The 19,868-nt window shown below is 42.4% G+C and overlaps 1 long non-coding RNA gene across 1 annotated transcript; it reads left to right on the forward strand.

The window, feature by feature from the left end:
* Positions 1-319: 319 nt before the first annotated feature.
* Positions 320-10,308, forward strand: LOC115948654. Its single transcript, XR_004082449.1, has 3 exons — positions 320-395; positions 1,169-1,245; positions 10,221-10,308. It is a non-coding gene; the product is annotated as an uncharacterized LOC115948654 (long non-coding RNA).
* The last annotated feature ends 9,560 nt before the right edge of the window (positions 10,309-19,868 follow it).

Below are 19,868 nucleotides of genomic sequence, written 5' to 3' on the forward strand. Positions count from 1 at the left end.
GCAGTATATTGTGAAATAGTAACTTCTGCTCACACATAACAATGTGAGAAAAACCTGTGCTGGTAAAGTACAGACATTCCACATTATATATAGTGCCTTACAACTGGAGCACCATCTGATGAACTGTTATTTTGCTTCTGATACCTATTATTTTCCATTTAAAAGACATTCAATATAACAAGAAAATAAGCCTGATTTTGTATGGATTTGTGCCCTATACTTCTGTAATGCATTAACAATATTAATTTTCTTTCCCTCTACTCTTTACCTAGCACATCTTTCAGCTTCTCTCTGCATTCCTGAAACACCTACTTCACTCCTTCTACTATCAAAATAGCTCTACGTGGTTTGAGGCTACCTAGATGATGACCCCTCCCGGCCAGACACCCAAAAAGGTAGTGGTTGAGGTTCACTTTTTCTCTGCTGTTAGTGGAGAAACCAGTTACAAATTTTCCTATAGCCAACTTTCAGTTTCCCACAAGGCTTCTATACACTCAATTATTTTTGAGAAATCTCTCTGTCAAATTTTTTTGAGTCCATTCTCAAACTATCAGAGTGAAGGTGATTGAAAAAGTGATCAATTTCAGGAATTTCTTTCCTTCAGAAGCCAGGGCTAATAATTTTTGTTCATTTGGTTTTTGTTGAGTAAAATGTGCCATTAATGATTCTGCAACTGCAGTGAAATGGTCCTGGTAATTTATGGTATTTTCTTAAGTCCTGTCATCATGGTGTTAAGTTACTAATTTCCAGCCTTTTAAACAGATAATCTGCTGAAGCTGGTTCTTTTTGCTATAAGCTTGTTAACTTCCATGGCAGAGGAGAGGCAACCCTAGTTATGAGTGCAAGTGTTGTATTTGGGTGCCTGTACCTAAGAGTTCATAGTTTCTTCTTTCTAACAAGAGTCTCTCCTGTTCCACTTTTTCATAAGAAGGAATGTTTCTAAATTGTTTTAGTTATCATTCTACAAATAAAATACAACTAAGCTGAATATGCCTTCCAGTATTGGTCTCACCTACTACTTATGATTTTTCCATTTGTATTTCATCTGAGCAGGGCAGAAAATAATGAGATGAGGTACTGGCTTTGTTCCCATTGTCCTCAGCATGTTTTTCTCTCACCTTTATCTCAAGAATCATATATTTGATCTTAATTCTTAATCTATTTCTAGAGACTACATTGGCTTCTCTGACTGTGACAGAGCTCTGTGTGTGTATACAGGTGACAACCCAGCAAACTGTCATTACAGTAAGTACTGCTCTACCTAATAATAATGCATCTGCCTACATGGAAAGGTCTAATAAAATATAACTGAAAAGTCTTATACCAAATTCCAATAATGAAATTCTGTTCAGTCTAATACCTCCACAGTGCTTTGACAGCATTTTTTCTTGCCAGGTCATCTGTTTAATAATCATGGAAACCTAGAATCATAGTATGATTTGCATTGGAAGAGACTTTACATCCAGTGCAAATCCCCCTGCCATGGGCAGAGACACATTTCTCTAGACCTGGTTGCTCAAAGTTCCATCAAGCCTGGCCTTGAACACTTCCAGGAATGGGGCAGCAACTTCTCTGGGCAACCTGTTCCAGTTCCGAATCATCATCTTAGTAGAGAATTTCTTCCTAATATACAATCTGAACCTACTCTCATTTTAAAGCCATTTCCTGTTGTCATGTCAGCACATGCCCTTGTAAAAAAGTCCCTCTTCAACTCTCTTGTAGCTTCCTTTAGGTACTGGAAAATGCTATAAGGTCTTCCCACACCCTTCTCCTCTTCAGGCTGAACAAACCCAATACTTTCAGCCTTTCTTCATGGGGGAGATGCTCCAGCCCTCTGATCATCTTTGTGATGTTTCTCTGGACCAAATCAAGCTGGTCCATATCCTTCTTATTTTGGCGAACCCAGAGCTGATGCATCCCTGCAGGTGGGCTCTCAGCAGAGCAGAGCAGAGGGGCAGAATCCCCTCCCTGGCCCCGCTTCCCACAGTGCTCTGGATGCAGCCCAGGACACGTGTGGCTCTCTGGGCTGGGAGTGCCCATGGCTGGGTCATGGTGAGCTTCTTGTGCAGCAATATCCCCAAGTCCTCCTCACCTGGATGGCTCTCAATCCATTCTTTGACCAGCTTGTATCCATGTCTGGGATTGCCCTGATCCAGGTGCAGGACCTTCCATTTGACCCTGTTGAACTTCCAGAAGTTTGCACAGGTCCAGCTCTCCAGGCTGTCCAGGCCCCTTGGGGTGGCATCCCTACCCTCCAGTGCATTGGCCACACTGAGCAGACCTGTGTGGTCAGCAAATTTGTGTGACCAATTTTGATCCAAATAGACTGTTCTTTTAGACCTAACTACATGTGAAGGTTCATTAACAGCACATTTCTCCTGCATTCATCCAAACAAATTAAAAAATATGTTACACTGCCTCTGAAAAGCACAAGGTTACCCAGGGATGGGACTGCCAGAAGTGAGCAAGAACAAGCCCAATGAGAGTGAGGAAAGCTGGTGGTGGTTGAGGAGGTCTGCTGCAGAGAGACTGTAGATACAAGCTGGTTGCTGTGGGCTGTGGATGGGGACACTCTGGCTTGTAATAGACAAGAAAGGGAAGTTGCAGAAACTTCATATTTGCAGCTCAGCCACATGGCCTTCTTTTCTCTCCTCCATTCTTAGGAGGCAGCAATAGAAGGTAGTTTTTCTATGTCCATTCCATGTCCTTTAGGCAGGTTTCAAAGGGATTTTCTGATCCTTACCAGCTGCAACAGACCTGGGAGTGACAACATTCACTATGAGGATAACTGCAGCTTGTCCTGGAAAGGGGGAATTATAAGTGCAAATCCACTCACACCTGCAAGAGAAATGAGGGACCAACCTCACTGTCCTCAGGAGACCAGGAGACCATGCAACTTTAATTTGCATTGCACAGAGCAATCAAGTCACAGGTTGGAGCAGGACTTCAGCTTCTCTGGAGTTTTGTTCATGGAGCCTCATCACATTTTCTATTCATGTCTAATATTATAAAACCCATGAATCTGAAAAATCTTTGCTAAGATAAAGACAGATAGTATGAGGAACAAAAAATTTTAGTCCTACCATTTAGTTCCAAATTCTCCTTAACTTTGAACAGTTAATTCTCAAAACTTAAACTTTGTAAATAGACAGAAAGAAATGCACCATGTTGACCAGGATTCATGCCTGTAAATTCTTCTACCTTAGGGCTACACCTGAAATGCTTTACCTAAATCTTTACATTGCTTTCATTTCTTAGATTTCCTTTCAAGATGAGCACATTTTCATTATGTTCTAACAAGCAATGGTAGAAAACATAAAATGAGTAAACAAACTACCTCCTTGCCCAAACTACCTCCTTGAACACTTTATTTGGGGACTAGAATGCTTGCATAGGACTCAAAAGGAAAAAGCACAGCTTACTTCTATCTTTCCATTCTATGGAAGTCCAGCTTACCTAACAGGGTAACTGGCATCAGCACAAAGGCAGCAAGAAACTTTTCATATTCTTGTCAATGTGAATTGTACTGGGTTTGCAGTGCTGGGAATCCAGCAGTGTTTCCACTGCTTCTGATCCAGTTTGGCAAAAACCAACCAACCAACCAACCAACCAACCAACCAACCAACCAACCAACCAACCAACTAACCAAATAACCCAGAGTCTCTAGCCTGCCTGAGAAAGAATGATCCGTCCAAAAGACTGCCTAACAGCAGACATTATACATTAATTCCTTCACATTGGCTTCTCCACATGTTCCTTCCCAGACAAATAATTACTAGCAACAATAATGAAAAAAATTAAAAATAATTTTTAAAAAATGCAAAGCACAAAGAAGGGACCAAATACAGGCACTCATTTTTTTCTGTGCTAGCAATGCAAGTCAGTTCTTCAAGTATTCATGAGACACTTGTAGTCACAGACAAAAGCTGGTATTACACAGTCTCTGTCTACAATAGTCTTGATGTTCTAATGAGACTTGATCTTTCTCATTATGCATGCATTTTCTGTTTGCTGTGATCTACAAGCAAACATCAAGAGGGCCAGTAGCATACTGCTTAAGAATTTCAGTGAAGCATTAAAAAGCAGAGCAGCAGAATATATCTTGCATTTGTCTTGAAGTGTAGACTACCAGAATCCTTTCTTTTTTTTTTCCCTGTTCCTTTCTTTTAATGTAACTTAATCTGCTTAATAATTACTTTCTGTGTGAAGTTTCCACAACTTTAATTTGAGCAACAAAGCAGCATTAAATGGTCTGGTTGGAGGGGACTCTTTACCAGTTGATAACTAATAGTAAGCAAAAAGATACAGACAGCAGTTAATAAGGATTACTTCATGAGACATTTAAGAATGTTCAGTACACCAGCAGTATAAGCAGGGCAAATCTTATTTATAGCACAAAGTAATTTCAGTAATAATATCATGTACACTATTATGGTTTTTTAAAGTAATGAAATAGTAACTTTTTAGCTCAGAAGATCTGCTGACACTTCTGTGGTTTTCTTTTAAGAGAAGAAAAGATTTTAACAAATGGTACCATAAAACAGCAGCTGGGATTTGACTTTAGGACTCTTCAAATTTTAAGAAAATTAGGAATTTTCAAGGCCCAATCATCATGGTGTTTTCTTAGAGGTGCATTAAGCAGGAAGAACACATTTGCCATGAGTAGAGAATTTCATAGCACTTCTCCACGATTTTCACTAGAACGCAGCCTTTGCTACCTGCAACATTATGGTAAAGTGCATTTTCAGGCCCTATAATGCCATTACCAGAAATACTGCAGCCCTTTCTGAAGAAGATACTTTCACAAGATATATCAGGAATGGAGGGACTTGGCAGATGGTGAACTGTGTGTTTATGCTTATGTTATCCAAGACACACTGTAGTAGGTAGAGCACCAAAACTGGCTGTGAAAAGAAGTGCCTTCGCCTCTGAGATCATCATGGCCCAATGAAAACTTAGTCTTTCTTTTATTTTGAATCAAATATTTCCTTTCATTAAAGGAAATATTTGCTTTTTCTATGCTTTCTTCTCCTCACAACACTGTCTGAGGGTTCAAAAATGAAGGATCCATACTGAGGACACAAAAAAGAAAGGACACATAACAGCTATGCTCATTTGAGAGATTATCTGTGCTATTTTTCATGTTAGCTGTGCCCTCCAGACAAGGTATCCACCACAGTAAATGACAATGCAATTGGCTCTTCTTTTTTTATTGAGTCCATTACTGAAGTCCATCAAAACAATTCTTTGATTCTGTGATAATTGTAGAATATCCTGAATAAGAAGGAACCCACAAGAGTTAGTAAGTCCAGCTGCTGGCTCTGAAGAGGACACTCCAAGAATCACACCATGCACCTGAGAGCATTGTCCAAATGCTTCTTGAACTCTGTCATGCTTGGTGCTGTGACCACTTCCCTGGGGAGCCTCTACCAGTGCCCAGCCACCCTCTGGTTGAAGAACCTTTTCCTGATATCCAACCTAAACCTCCCCTGACACAAATTCAGGCCATTCCTGTGGGTCCTGTCACTGGTCACCACAGAGAAGAGATGAGTGCCTGTCCATCCTCTTCCCCTCACCAGAAGAAGATGTGGGCTGCAATGAGGTCTCCCCTCAGTGTCCTCCAGGCTGAACAGACCAGGTGACCTCAGCTGCTCCTTGTAGGGCTACCCCTCAAGGCCCTTCAGCATCCTCATGGAGCTCCTTTGGACGCTCTCTAGCCTTACATGAGGCTATTGTGGCACCCAGAGCTGCCCCCGGCACTCGAGGTGAGGCTGCCCCAGCACAGAGCACAGCAGGACAACAATGCTGTGCCTGATGATGCTGTGCTTGATGCCCCCCAAGGACACGGGTGGCCCTCCTGGCTGCCAGGACACTGCTGACCATGTTCAACTTGACACAGACTAGGACCCCAGGTCCCTTTCTGTGGTACTGCTTTCCAGCATCTCATTCCCCAGACTGTCTGCACATTTAGGGCTGCCAGTGCAGAATTGGGAACTTGTCCCTGTTAAATTTCCTTCAGTTGGTGACTGCCTAGCCCTTTAATTTGTCAAGGCCTCTCTGAAGGGCTTCTCTGCCTTCAAGGAGTCCACAGGTCCTCCAAATTCTGATATTCTCTGTATCTCTCATTGCACTAGCCATGCACTTCAAGAACAGCCAAATTCACGTGGGAGCCAGCATCTGCTCAAGACAGGGCCAAACAGTCTCACCCATTGAAGGTATTTCTAGTTGTTCCATGAATATATTAAAAATAAAATTTCTTTAACATACTTCATAAAAATTCCAGAAGATCTTGGAATAGTAACAATTTCCTGCAGAATTTACTTTTAAAAAAAACCTTCTGTATACAGTCATACAATCTTTCAGTAGCAGCAAAACTCTTTCCTAACAAGCTGGCTCGTACTCTTCATGAGTACCATGGCCATGATAGAAAGATAAATAAGTAAAATCTTTTTCCCAAAGAGTGCTCTTATGTGCTCCTCAGGGAAAGGATTTATTTTTTCACACTTAAACATCTATCTCCAAAGTGGCAACTGTTTAGGAAGAAGAGATTTTTATTGATCTTCCTGTTTAATTATATCTGTGTGAGAGTTATTGTGGGCTCGAATTAGGCACCTGTTCTCTCTCCACTCACAAGGAAAAAAGTTTCAATTAGAGTAAAACTAATCAAATTATTGAAGCACTATCCTTTTCACTTTTCATTTTGCTATAGATAATGTGAAGAAAATTGGCTTGAGTGTTCAGAGATTCATACCAGACTCCAGTCAGTTTTTATGTAATAAAATAATAAGGCTAAATACTGTTCTCAGCTGAATTATGTACATGAAGACCTGTATTAAGTCCTTTAGCAGATCTGATGTTCATCAGTTTCAGTACTGTGGGCCTCTTTTTGGCTTTTTTACACTCATAGGTCTGGGATAGTAATGCTATTTCTTCCTTCCCCAAAACACCTCAATAAGAATTTTCAAGTGGAAATATTTTTTCAGAAGCAGGTGTCTTTGAGCCCCCCTAAGTGTTGCAAGTGGTCTAGGTGTACAGTAGTTGTGTGATCAGATGCCACTCTTGTGCACAAGGCAACATGTTTTCCATCCTTTATCCACATTTAATCCTCACCACCTGAATTTGTAGATGCAGGTTATTACTGGGTTGAATAATTCCACCATGTGATGCATAAAAAGGTTTGTGGGGCTGTGTCCACATGGATTTTGTGTGGATGAAGACCAGACAGAAGCCTGCAGACAGAATTCTCCTTGTTGTAGCTGAGGGCCATCTAACTTGCGAGCAAAGGCAAAAACCTTAAAAGCTAGATGTACAGGTTAAATTTTGGGCATCTGTTATACATTTGTGGCTGTGTATTGTTGTTCTACCTAAATAAGACTTAGGAAAGCAGGCAGGTGGGTTATATTCTACTTTTAACAGCATATACTCCTGACAAATACATACACCTGAGGAATGTGGAGCCACACATGCCACATGGAGCCACACATGGAGCACAGAGGTGCCACCCTGACGCAAGGCAAAACCAGCCTGACAAGACAAGCATCGGCTGAGCTATTCCCTCTCCTTCTTGGCTCTTCCCTTGCCAGTGCACAGATGGACAAGTCCAAAGAACCCCTCCCCTCCCCTCCCCTCCCCTCCAGTGAGTGATGCAAGAGCATTACAGAAGGCGGTCCCCAACTCTCTTACTTCTAGACAGCTGACGTTTGGCCCTGGGGAAGGTAAATGAGCCTGAGGGAAAACTCCCTGGCATCTTTTCTTGGCAGCAGGGTCAGGCTGACAGCCCCAGCCTGTTGCCTCTGCTTCACCAGCATACATACTTCCAGCTCTTGGCACAGCCCAAAATTTCATTCCATTGTCTGTGATCAGATGCTGCTGACATGTAGTTACCCAAGGGATGGAGGAGAGAGGAACAAAGCAAGGGAAGAAGATCCCTAAAACCTGGGTAAGCTGCGCTGCACCTCTAGGAGGAGCTTACTTATTATTTTCCATCTCTCCTGGCTCCTGCCCCTGAGCTGGTGCAAGCCCAGGCCTGTTGTTGAAAGGGATTTTGTCAGAATGTAACACTACCTTACTAACACCTGTTTGCATTTTCATAGAGACTAACATAGGAAGGAAATGTTATTCTAAATCAGCACACACATGGTCCTATCTCAGGTTGCATCCTTCCTGGGGGTAGGGAAGCACTCAGATGTTTTTCATCTGAATTATTTTGCACAATGTGGGCTACCCTACCTTTCCCATCCACTATTGTCACCATTCCTTTTAGGACAATAATGAAAAGGCTATCCTGAAGAGCCCGTAACTAATATTACCATGTCTTAAGATGGAAGATATTATTAGAAGTATTAAAGCTTACACAGCAAGGGACAGTAGCCTCCAGCCAGCAGGTAAAGGGGCTGTTTGGTTTCCCTTACAGTAAGAGAACACTCAGTACTTCTGTGTAATGGAATCCTGCTGCTCATGCACAGAGCAGGCAGTGACTTGAAACAAGCCATAAGTATCATCAGTCACGTGTACCGGGGTTTCCTTCTGCCCCAGCACACATTGTCAGTGAGAGGGGCAATAATCTTTCTCCAAGGCAAAACCATTCCTATTTGTGCTCAGGCCAGAGGTGAAGTACTTTGGGTGGAATGGGCCAACTGGAACCTCCACCCCAAAATGAAATAGTCTTACTCTTTGAATGTTCTTTTTTCCAGCACTGTGCATCTGTGCCCCTTCTGAACTACATCTCAAAAAATTAACCAAAGACCTCACTCATATCAGATCTTGGAGCTTTTTTCTAGATTTAAGGAGGTTTGAGTATGTTTGCATAAGCAAGCTAAGCTGGCTTCTTTCTGAGGGGTGATTTGACATTTAATTGATAATAAAATCATTAACTGGTGGGGCAAAAAGAAATAAAGGGAATTGATCTGTGACACTAAGTATGGACACTATTGATAATGTACTAAAGATCTTTCATAAAACACATACATGGAGGGATAGCAGAGGACTCATCTGAATTACATCTCAGTCCATGTAGTCATTTGGAAAACACTTAAAGTATGGCATTGTCCCACATTATCTACATTATATTTTGAATCAGTAAAGGGTGCACAAATTCAATGTAGATGCAGAGATCCACCCTGCTTCATCAATTAAACCAGTACAGCAAGTAAAAACATTGTAGAGAATATTTCTTCTTTCATTATACTGCACCATTTTGTTTAGAGGACTAGAAAAAGTCATGTCATCTGATTATCCATACGAAGTCAAAAATACTTCTTGAAAAGTAAACAAGAGCTCTTTTTTGCCTCAGAGAGCAGATGGTACAATGCAATGTCAGATAATATACTAAGATGAAAACAGAGAGCCCCATGAAAACTTCAACATCGACAAAAAGTAGTTGGTGGTCCAAAGTACAAAAGGCCAGCACAAAACCAGAATTAGTTTGAAGTAACAATAGTTTGATATTAGCTCAGAGGAAGTTGAACAGACATGAGAACTAAGCATTTTTATTTGATTTGAAAATTAAACACATTCAAAATTAGGGCTATGTCTTCTAATAAATAAAAGATGAACCATGCATTTTACTCAGTTACATTGACAACAATACAAAGTGGTCAGATTTTTTGACTCTTATGGCAAAGTATCCAGACAGACACTGAAAAAGACCAGGAATTGAAGTCCAGGTAAAGTAATTTGCCTTTGCCAGTGAACCTGTAGGGCAGTATATGATCTCATGGAAACATCAGCAATATAATTTTGATCCTTTCTGGCATTTAGGTTTCTTAATTATACGTATAAATACAGAATTAGATTTTTTTTTAACGCCAAATTTAAAAATTTCAGGTGCTAGCTGAGATAATGCAGATGCTAGCTTAGATAATTTCACTCAGTCCCACATTTAAAGATTATGATCCACTTCTCCACTCATCATTTTACTTGCATTAACCATGGAGTTCTTAATTACAGTTTTATCCAAACTCACTGATGGTCTATATCAAATCTCAGGAAATGCCTTCCACACGTAGTTTCTGCTGAAGAGAACACTGCAGCACCACATCTTGATTTGCTGTGAATCACCTGCTTCTAGAACAAGGTTTTCCATAAAAAAATACATCACTTTCATGATTTTAGAGTCAAACCATTTGCTATACAGCTCTGTAAAACCATTCTCAATCAACACAGTCCAATTCACAGAGGTGCTATGGCCTATTATTTCATGCAATGTTTTCCTTTTTCAGAGAACTGAAAGGCCTTAATGTACAGAGGTGTGGACCAGGGAGGCCTGAAGAAGAGAATCAGCTTGGGGAAGAAAGCAAGAAAACAAATAGAAGAAACCTCATCATTGTCTACTGCTTCCTCAAGAGGGGAAGCAAAGAGGCAGACGCTGATCTCTGTGGTGACAGTGACAGGACCCAAAGGAATGGCCTGAACTTGTTTCAGGGGAGATTTAGGTTGGATATTAGGGAAAGGTTCTTCGCCCAGAGGGTGGTTGGGCCCTGGAAGGGGCTCTCAAGGGAAGTGGTCACAGCAGCAACCCTGACTGAGTTCAAGAACTGCTTGGACAATGCTCTCAGGCACATGGTGGGATTCTTGGGGATGGTCCTATGCAAAGTCAGGAGTTGAGCCCAATGATCCATGTGGATCTCTTCCAAGTCAGAATGTCCTGTGATACAATGAACTTATGAATTTTCATGCTGTTGTAGTCATTGGCAGAGACAGAGAAAACAGAAGGACATCTGTTACGCTTATCTTGGCTACCCGTCTAGTCCCTACTGTAATCAGAAATGCACTACTGGACTGGGACATGCAGGAGAAGCACCCTCCTCTGCAGACCTTTGGGGTCAGAAAGAGCAGAGTGCGAGACAGAGGCACAGCTGGCTGAATAAGACAAGTAAGCTCCTCCAGAGTCAAGTAGCTGAGCCGAGACCTTGATCCCCTCCACTGGAATGCTGAAACTTCAGTCCCAGTGGCTGTATGGAGCAAAGGGGAGGATGGTGAATATCTGGGCAAAGCCAGACACCACTGGGGACTCTGCAGGCAGGAGGCACAAGATATCTGAGAGTGAATGGGATGTCCTTTCTATAGAAAACATAAGGATCTTAAGAGCAGGACCACCACAAAGCAGAGGAGAGAAGGGAAACATTTATAGCATTACCTTCAGCAGTATACAAACTGTAGGACGTCTAGAACAGGCTATGACTGTTGTGCAACCTGGTGAGCCTGAGGATATGGACTGCTGTTGAAGCAGGGGAACGCACTCCAAGTTGTTGGAAACCTTTTTGATGTGCACCCAAGAGCGTTCTCTTGGCAGCAGCATTTTTAGATATGCAAGGAGCTAAGCCTGTCGTATCAGCTCCTGGTGAGCCACAGGCTCCTTCAGAGATATAAGATACACCTTTTTGCAAGGATAGCCCATCCCCTGCAGAAGCAGAGTCTCATGACACACTGCTTTTATCTCCAGCTACCCAGTCACTGGACCTTGCAAGCTTTCACTGCAGTGATTCCAGTGAAGGAAGTCTTAGGTGAGATTATCCACATTACAGGTGGTCCAGACCCACAAAATGCAGAACAACCTTCTCCAAAACATCCAGGGCCTGAGGCTTGAGGGTGAGAAATTTGCTTCATGTGGAAATATTGTAAAACACAGGAAAAAGAAGTAATTCCTATAATAAGCTACCAGAAATGGTTGTAAGGCCTTATAGGTAGATGAAGATGTTTGCCAGTCTTTGTCACTGCCAGGGGATGACACAGAATCACTGCTGGAATTTGCTCAGTATGCATTCATGATTTCTTGTCCTTTCGCAGTCCTTGCTCAGATGGGCCAAACAGTGCTGTCAGGGACTTCTGCAAACATGTGTCTTTCAGGAATTCACACTCGTAATGTATTCCTCTCAGTGGCTTCAAAAATAGCATTCTAATATTTGAGTTGAGGAAAAATGAGGAAGAATCCATAGAAATTAGCAACAGATTGGTAATACTGACCAATTTTGTTAATAATACTAATAATAACAGTGTATTCCCAGGTAAAGCAAAAGGAATTGTGAGTAAGGCAAATGCAGCTCAGGGCACACAGCAAACACTCTCTGGCTGTGCTTACAGAGGCTGTTAAATAGTACCTCCTGAATTTTTAAGATAAGCCCTCAGTTTCACTCCAGAGATCTGGCTAAGCTCAAATGCAAAACATAGTTTGATGCTCCTTTGGAAGACTGAATATCAATAATCCACCCTGGCATTTACACGGTGCTTCTCTCTTTGCTGTTTTACAGACATTATTCAATCAGTTCTTGTGTCTCTCCAAGGAATAAAAATATGCTTTTCAGGAATGAGGAAACTGAGGAAAAGGAGTGAAACACCTTTGCATGGCTCACAGAGATTTGGTCACAGCAGAAGTTGTTGGATTCAGGAGGCTACTCCACCCCCATCTGCCACCCACACCACAAGTCCACACCTTCCCCTTTTGGTGTTACTGCAATACAAATGCTTCCTTCTCTTATGTGCTTGCCAAGACCTGGGGCAGCAGCCCATCATATTCTCAGGTATGCCAGTGGATGTGGTCATTCCACAAGGTAATTTATAATATGCACAAAAGCTTCTTCCAAGAGTGTTGATAAGATATATGGGGTTAGTAAAGGCCTAATAAAGACTAAGCCACACTAATAAAATGCAAAGGTTGTCATTTGGAATGGAAAATCCTATGATTTAAAGGCAGTGGCCAAATATTGGATCATTTTATATATTGTTAATAAATCAGAACAAGCAAGGCACAGAACATCTGGTGTAAAAGTTAAAGCTCTTTTCAAAGTCCACCAGATAGGGACTCCAGGATTTCTGTGCTGGGTAAACCCCAATGCCTGTGTGAGAATCTCCTCCACTGTACTGGTGGTATCACATACATTTTGCCTGTGCTGACTTGGCACAGGGGTCACTTTTGTGGAGAAGGTTGTGTCACCTGTTGCTGTCACCTTACTTTCATGTCCATTTGATCAGGTGTCTGTAGTCTAGTCATGAGCAAGAAGTTCTGCAAACAGGACATGTACAACTTCACAAACAGGATATGTACAACTTCACAAGCACATCGCAAGTGTTTCCTGCCTAGCACACACAAAACATGGCTATGATTTGGTGAGCTACAGACCACCTCTTGTGAGGAATCCAAGGAGCCTCTGTCACACATTGGTAACATGTAGGGGAGCATACCACTTCTAGAGCAAACCCTTGATGTTAAAACCCAATGTCTTTTCCACCAGCTCCATCAATACCAAGTACACCCAATAGCCTGGCAACCAGCTCTCACTTTCTTTCCAATGGGAGCTTATTCATAGAATCACAGAACCACAGAATGACTAGGTTGGGAGAGACCTTCAAGATCATCGAGTCCAACCCAGCCCTAACACCTCAACTAAACCACGGCACTGAGTGTCACATTCAGTCTTTTTTTAAACACATTCAGGGACAGTGACTCCACCACCCCCCCGGGAAGACCACTCCAGTGCTTTATCACTCTTTCCGTAAAAGACATTTTCCTAATATCCAAGCTGTATTTCACTTGACACAACTTGAGACTGTGACCTCTGGTTCTGCCCGTTGCTGCCTGGAGAAAGAGACCAACCCCACCTGACTACAACTACCTTTCAGGGAGTTCTAGAGAGTGATTGGGTCACCTCTGAGTCTCCTTTTCTCCAGGCTAAACACCCCCAGCTCCCTCAGTCGTTCCTCACAGGGTTTGTGTTCCCAGCCCCTCACCAGCCTCGTTGCCTCCTCTGGACGCGCTCAAGCGTCTCAAGGTCCTTCCCAAACTGAGGGCCCAGAACTGGACACAGCACTCGAGGTGTGGCTGTAACACTGCAGGGGGCTATTGTGGCCAAAATGCAGGACTCGGCACTTGGACTTGTTAAACATCATCCTGTTAGACTCTGCCCATCCATCCAACTGTTCCAGGTCTCTCTGCAGAGCCCTCCTGCCCTTCAACTGATCAACACGCTATCCCAGCTTAGTGTCATCTACAAATTTACTAATGAAAGACTCAACTCCCTCAACCATGTCATCAATAAAGATATTGAGCAGACCTGGCCCAGCACAGACCCCTGAGGACACCACTGCTGACTGACCCCAGCTGGATGCAGCCCCGTTCACCACCCCCCTCTGGGCCCGGCCCCCCAGCCAGTTCTGAACCCAGCACAGAGTGCTCCTGTCCAAGCCGTGGGCTGCCAGCTTTTCCAGGAGTGTGCTGTGGGAGACAGTGTCAAAGGCCTTGCTGAAATCCAGGTAGACAACATCCACAGCCTTTCCTGTATCCACCAGGCAGGTCACCTGGCCACAAAAAGAGACCAGGTTGGTCAACCACGACCTTCCCCTCCTAACCCCATGCTGGCTGGGTCTGATACCCTGGCCATCCTGTAAGTGCTGTGTGCTGGCACTCAGTATAAACTGTTCCATGACCTTACCAGGTACTGAGGTCAAGCTGACTGGCCTATAACTACCAGGATCCTCCTTCCCACCCTTTTTGGGAAGGGGTGTCACACTGGCCAGCTTCCAGTCCTCTGGAACTTCACCAATGAGCCAGGACTATTGGCAAATGATGGAGAGCGGCTTTGCAAGCGCACCTGCCAGCTCCCTCATCACCCTGGATGGATCCCATCTGGTCCCATGGATTTATGAACATCCAAGTGGCTCAGTAGTTCTCTGACTGCTTCCTCCTGGATAGTAGGGGGCTATTCTGCTCCCTGACACCATCTGCCAGCCCAGGAGGACAGTTGTCCTGAGGACAAGCTATCCTCCCACTAAAGACTGGGGCAAAGAAGCCATTAAGCACTTCCACCTTTTCCTCATCTGCAGTTACTAAGTCTTCATGTCAATATCTTTCCACTTATGTACTTGGGATTCCTTGATCCCCTGCCTGTAATTTTACCCTTATTAACCTTGTTGCTTATTTTCTATGGACATTTACACAGCTTTTTGTCAGGCCAGCAGCTTCACCAGCACCCTTAGCTGAGGTTATGCAGCCAGTGGGAAGCAAAGTTGAGCCTTGAGTCCCTTGAGCGGCCAAGCCCTGCAGGTGGGGGAGAGTAACACAGAGGAAGGTGCAGTGCCCTCTGCAGTACTATCGCACTTACCCATCTATTTTATGCCTTGCTGGAAGATGTTTAGTTTCACACCTTAGACACTCTTAAACACTTTAGGTTAGACTACACACGTATTGACTCCACGGAATCACAAATGAGGCCTGAGGTTATTAGAAGGATAAAGACCAGAAAACTTAATAGAAACTTAAAGTAAATGAACAATGTATACCTTTACAGGCCATAGTCATCTGCAGACTCAGTGGAAGAAGGAATAAAAAGGGGATTTGTGTCTTAGAAACAGAGGGCATTCCTCAGCACATGTATCCATGCTTACCAATGCCTTCCCTGTGCAGTAGTGCTGCATAAAATGTGACTGTTCATGTGAGCAGTTCATGTGGCTTATGTGACAGCAACCTTTGGTGTTTCACTTATCACAGTCTGTTTCCTGAGGCATTGATATTTAATCCATGATCTTGAATCATAACATCTTCTGAACAGCATGAAAAGTTCTTTATGCAGAAACATTGCCATTTCCATTTCCATCTAGGTGCTTCCTCTAGCCTTTGGAGAGCTGGGATATGCTGGTGACTATGACAATGGTCTCCAGCTGGGGTTTGTAAGGTACCCATTCCCCAGGGAATGGAGTGCCTTATGTCTGATCTTTCAGCCATAAAACTGTTTAAGCTTTGCAAATAAGGGAACACTTAAAAGCCACAGTTTGACAATAACAGGAGAAATTTACCAGAAGATCAAATAGCAAATACATTGTTAAGATGATATTTAATGAAGAAAATTTTGCTTGGGTTCTGCAGTGCTGCCACTTGCCTGTGATTCTGACTAATCAGTACCTGTAATGTCTTTTAAGGCTGTCGTGTCCTGGAGAGTTTTAGATCTGTGTCTTTTCTGCTTTTATAGCTAATGATGACTACAGAAGCCACCTCTGACAATTATTTTAGGCAGTCTTTTTTCCCCCAGTGTATACAGAAACACCTTCTTCTCATCTGTCCCTATCTTCTGGTTTAACAGACCCTTACCTCTAATGAGCAGCTCTAGGGGTGCTATATGCTAAGCAAGAGCTTGGGTTATATTTTCTCTTCTATCCATTAAGGTCTTTTAATTAATGTTTCCATTGAATATCCAAACTACAGCACTGATAGCTCCAAGCTTAAACAGTATTTTCAATTCGCTAAGTCTTTCAAGGCATGATGTTAAAGCTTTACAAGTCATATATTCAAGAAGTTATTAACCAGATAATAAACATAGCCTGAAAATCAGTTCACTAACAGCACCACAGAAATAGTAATCATGATTTCTCAGCATCATAGAAAGTGTTACCATGATCTCTTGGTCTAATATATGATAGAGCTGGAAAATGTATTAGCTTCTTTGGTTAATGCATCTTTATCCCCATTGCAGCTTCATATCCTCAAAGGAGCATAGTCATACTAATACTGCCCCAATATTAAATAATGGAAATGCTGTACTATTAGTTTTCATAATTTTCAACTAAAATGCAGCTGCCTGCATGACTGGACATGTTTCCCCAAAGCAGAATTTCAACAGCCATTACAGAAGCTGGTGCATCTCCTGGATTTCCAATTTAATGCCTTCAAACCACAGGCTTAGCTGTTCAAGTTTTATGGTTTAAAATTTATGCTAAAATTTATTTTATAGTTGAACATTTATTTTATTTTAAACTCTCCAGAATGCCCTCCAGCCAGTTAATAAATGGCAGAATAAGCTTGTTGTCTTCGAGCCAAATTGAACCAGAGAGGTTATAGAGCAGCACAACCACACCACACAGAATGAGCAACCAAACAACTCTAAGAGACACAGTACAAGAATCCGTAGTCATTTTACATCCATGAGAGCTTCTCACTAGGCTCATTAAAAATTTTTGCCTACATTATGTTGGTTGTGTACAAAGTTTATGTGTTTGTGTGAGAGAGATAGCAAACCACACTGAGCTAAACAGTCAGGAAGGGGTTTAACTATTGCAGCATGGCAAGCAACTGCAGCCCTTCAATAGACAGGGAGTACAGCTGGTGAGTGCTGAGTATTAATACTCATTCCAACTCTCATGTGACACTCCTTTGTCTCCCAGAATCATAAAGTACGCCAAAGTAAGCATAATTGTTTCCACTCCTAGCAGAGTACCTGCAGAGAAAGATGACACTTTGCCTTTGGCAAAGGGGAGTAACACCCTGGCACATATGTCTGCTCTCTCAACAAGCTGTTGTGCCATCAGCCTGAAAGTGTCAAAACAAAAGTTTTTTGTTCTCCTGTCTAACCTGCTTTCTTCCCGAAGAACAAGCCTCATTTTCAGAAATAGGCATTTCACAAAACCTTTCCTGAGGTCCTTTCATACCAATGTAAGCCTCTGTCTCCTATAGCGGATGGACCCTGTACCAAAATGTGTACATGGGTGTGAGCTTGAGGAGCTGTCCAAGCAAAAATGCTTGCAGGTCTGCAGGTACAACATCCAGATCCAGCTAGCAAAAGATTGCAGGGCAGCAGCCAAATGAAGGACATAGCATATTTTCGCATCCTCTGGAAGGTGAAGATGAAAAATCTTAATGCTGGATTCAAAGACTGAAAAGTGAATGAGAAAATAAGGCAGGGAAGTACTATGGTAAGGAGATGGCTTTCATGGAGCTGTTTTGAACAAACTGTAGGGACTAAACATTTCTAATATGTCCTTTTATATGCCTTTAGAACTGCAACTCAGACAAATGATGAGAGAAACAATGCATAAGTGCCTCAGTGTATGAGTGTCTCTTCTGCTTTTTGACTTTAAAATAGCTAAGCCTACATGTTTGAAAAATTCCAAGTTACAGTACAATAGAATTTCATTTTTACTAAACATGAGGACTTTGTCATCTCCTGCCACTTCATCTCTCTCTTCTCTGACAGCCCAGCTCTTCCATAGGTCCTTAACTCATATGGAGAGCTGCCTCTGACAGATGATCAGGCTGAAGATCTGGCAGAGATCCAGAAGCACAGGAGCTCATAACAGTTGCAGATGACACAAACTGACAAGGTGGCAAATAACCATGAGGACTCTTTGGTATAGTGGCACACACATATAAAATATATAAATTCATAATACATACAAATAATATAAATGGCATTTGTGTATACATACACAAATACATATGCATATTTGCTTAAGCAACCTGGATTGTTTGGAGAATTTGAACTATTTATGCAAAATTGACTTCTATGTGACTATTTAGTACATGGCCATGGTCATAAAAGGAAGCCCTGAAGTCATGGCTACAAATGCATGGGCTGCAGTGTGAGTGGCAGTGTGATAAGTAGGAGTCTCAGCTCAACAGGAATTAATTTTTTGATGTAGAGACAAATCAGATTATTATAGTTCTTGAACAGATAAAAAAGAAAAACCTGAAATGGCTGAAAGTATAAATTTCCCTCTGACCATAATGTCAGTGAGCTGGATACTGGGCATCTGGACAGTTTTGAACGTCACACACTCAACAGTTGGGCATGCACACACACAAACTACAGACATGGAAAGGGTACAGAAAAGAGCCATACAATGATCTGATGGGGTGAAAGAAATATCTTACAGCAAGGATTTAGAGATCTGCTCTGAAATCTTTAATGGTTTTAAATTACAGAGAAACAGAGAATTTGAGAAAAAGCTTCATTGTAGTCTACTAATACCTCCATGGAAAAAAAACTACTGGGTTTTCAAAAGCCTCTCAGTTCAGCAGAGACAGACACAGAAGGAACCAGTGTCTAGTTAAAGGATAAGGCCAGAAATGTTAAAATGATAATGATGACTCACTTTTTGCTGATTTTTAGCTGCTGGAGAAAACTATCAAAGCAGTCAAAGCCCTTTGCATTTGTTAAAACTATTTCAGGTTTTTCAATCCATCAAGGGTTTTTTCCATTTTTGTCCTTCTAGTTCTCTTCCCTCATGCCCTGGAGAGTGCTGCAACTGGGTGAATGCTTGGCTGGTGGGATCAACCCACCTGACTCTGCCACAGAAGCTGATAGAATATAATTGTAGGGGACTGTTTTGGCAGAACTATGTTGGCCCCCTGAGTCCTTGGAAAGACACTCACAGAATCATTTAGATTGGAAGAGACTTCTCAGACCAAGTTCAACTGTTAACCTAGCATGGCCAAGTCCACCTCTCAGCCATGTCCCTAAGTGCCATGTCTCCACATCTTTTAAATACCTCCACGGATAGTGACTTAAGTCTGGGCAGCCTGTTCCAATGCTTGACAAAAATCATGTCATCAGGAGGCACTACAGCCATCACTGCAACTTGACCAAAGTCTGGACTTCTGCTCCAGGTCAGAGCCATGTTGTAGCAGATAAGCGGGCTGGGAAATTCCTGCCATCTTCTGTCTCTAAACAAGGTATCCATTTCCTTTAAAGGTAAAAACACAGACCTTGCAAACATCAACTGTATTCCTACAGCCCACTTGGAGCAATCAATGAATAGAGGCTAATCCTGATTCTGTTGGAAATGTGGATAAGAACTGTCAGGAAGTTTGGACAAATTTTCTTCAACTTATGTAATGAATAGGTGCACTTAAAAAAAAAAAGATCTGATAATAAAGCCTAAGCAAGCCAAGTTCCTGAAGGACAGTTCTCACCCACCTGGGGGCTGATGGGGTCACGCTCATTTCTCTCCAGCTGAGTCCAACCTTGGGCACTCACTGGTAGCAAACAAGAGGAGAGCATTCTCTTTCCACTGGTGCCCAGTGACAAGAGAAGGGACAATGAATGCCAACTGGAGGCTCCCTCTGAACATCAGGAAACATATTTTTAATATGAGGTTCACCCAGC

This window comes from Geospiza fortis, unplaced genomic scaffold (assembly GCF_000277835.1).
Source record: "Geospiza fortis unplaced genomic scaffold, GeoFor_1.0 scaffold456, whole genome shotgun sequence".
Classification (NCBI taxonomy): Eukaryota; Metazoa; Chordata; class Aves; order Passeriformes; family Thraupidae; genus Geospiza; species Geospiza fortis.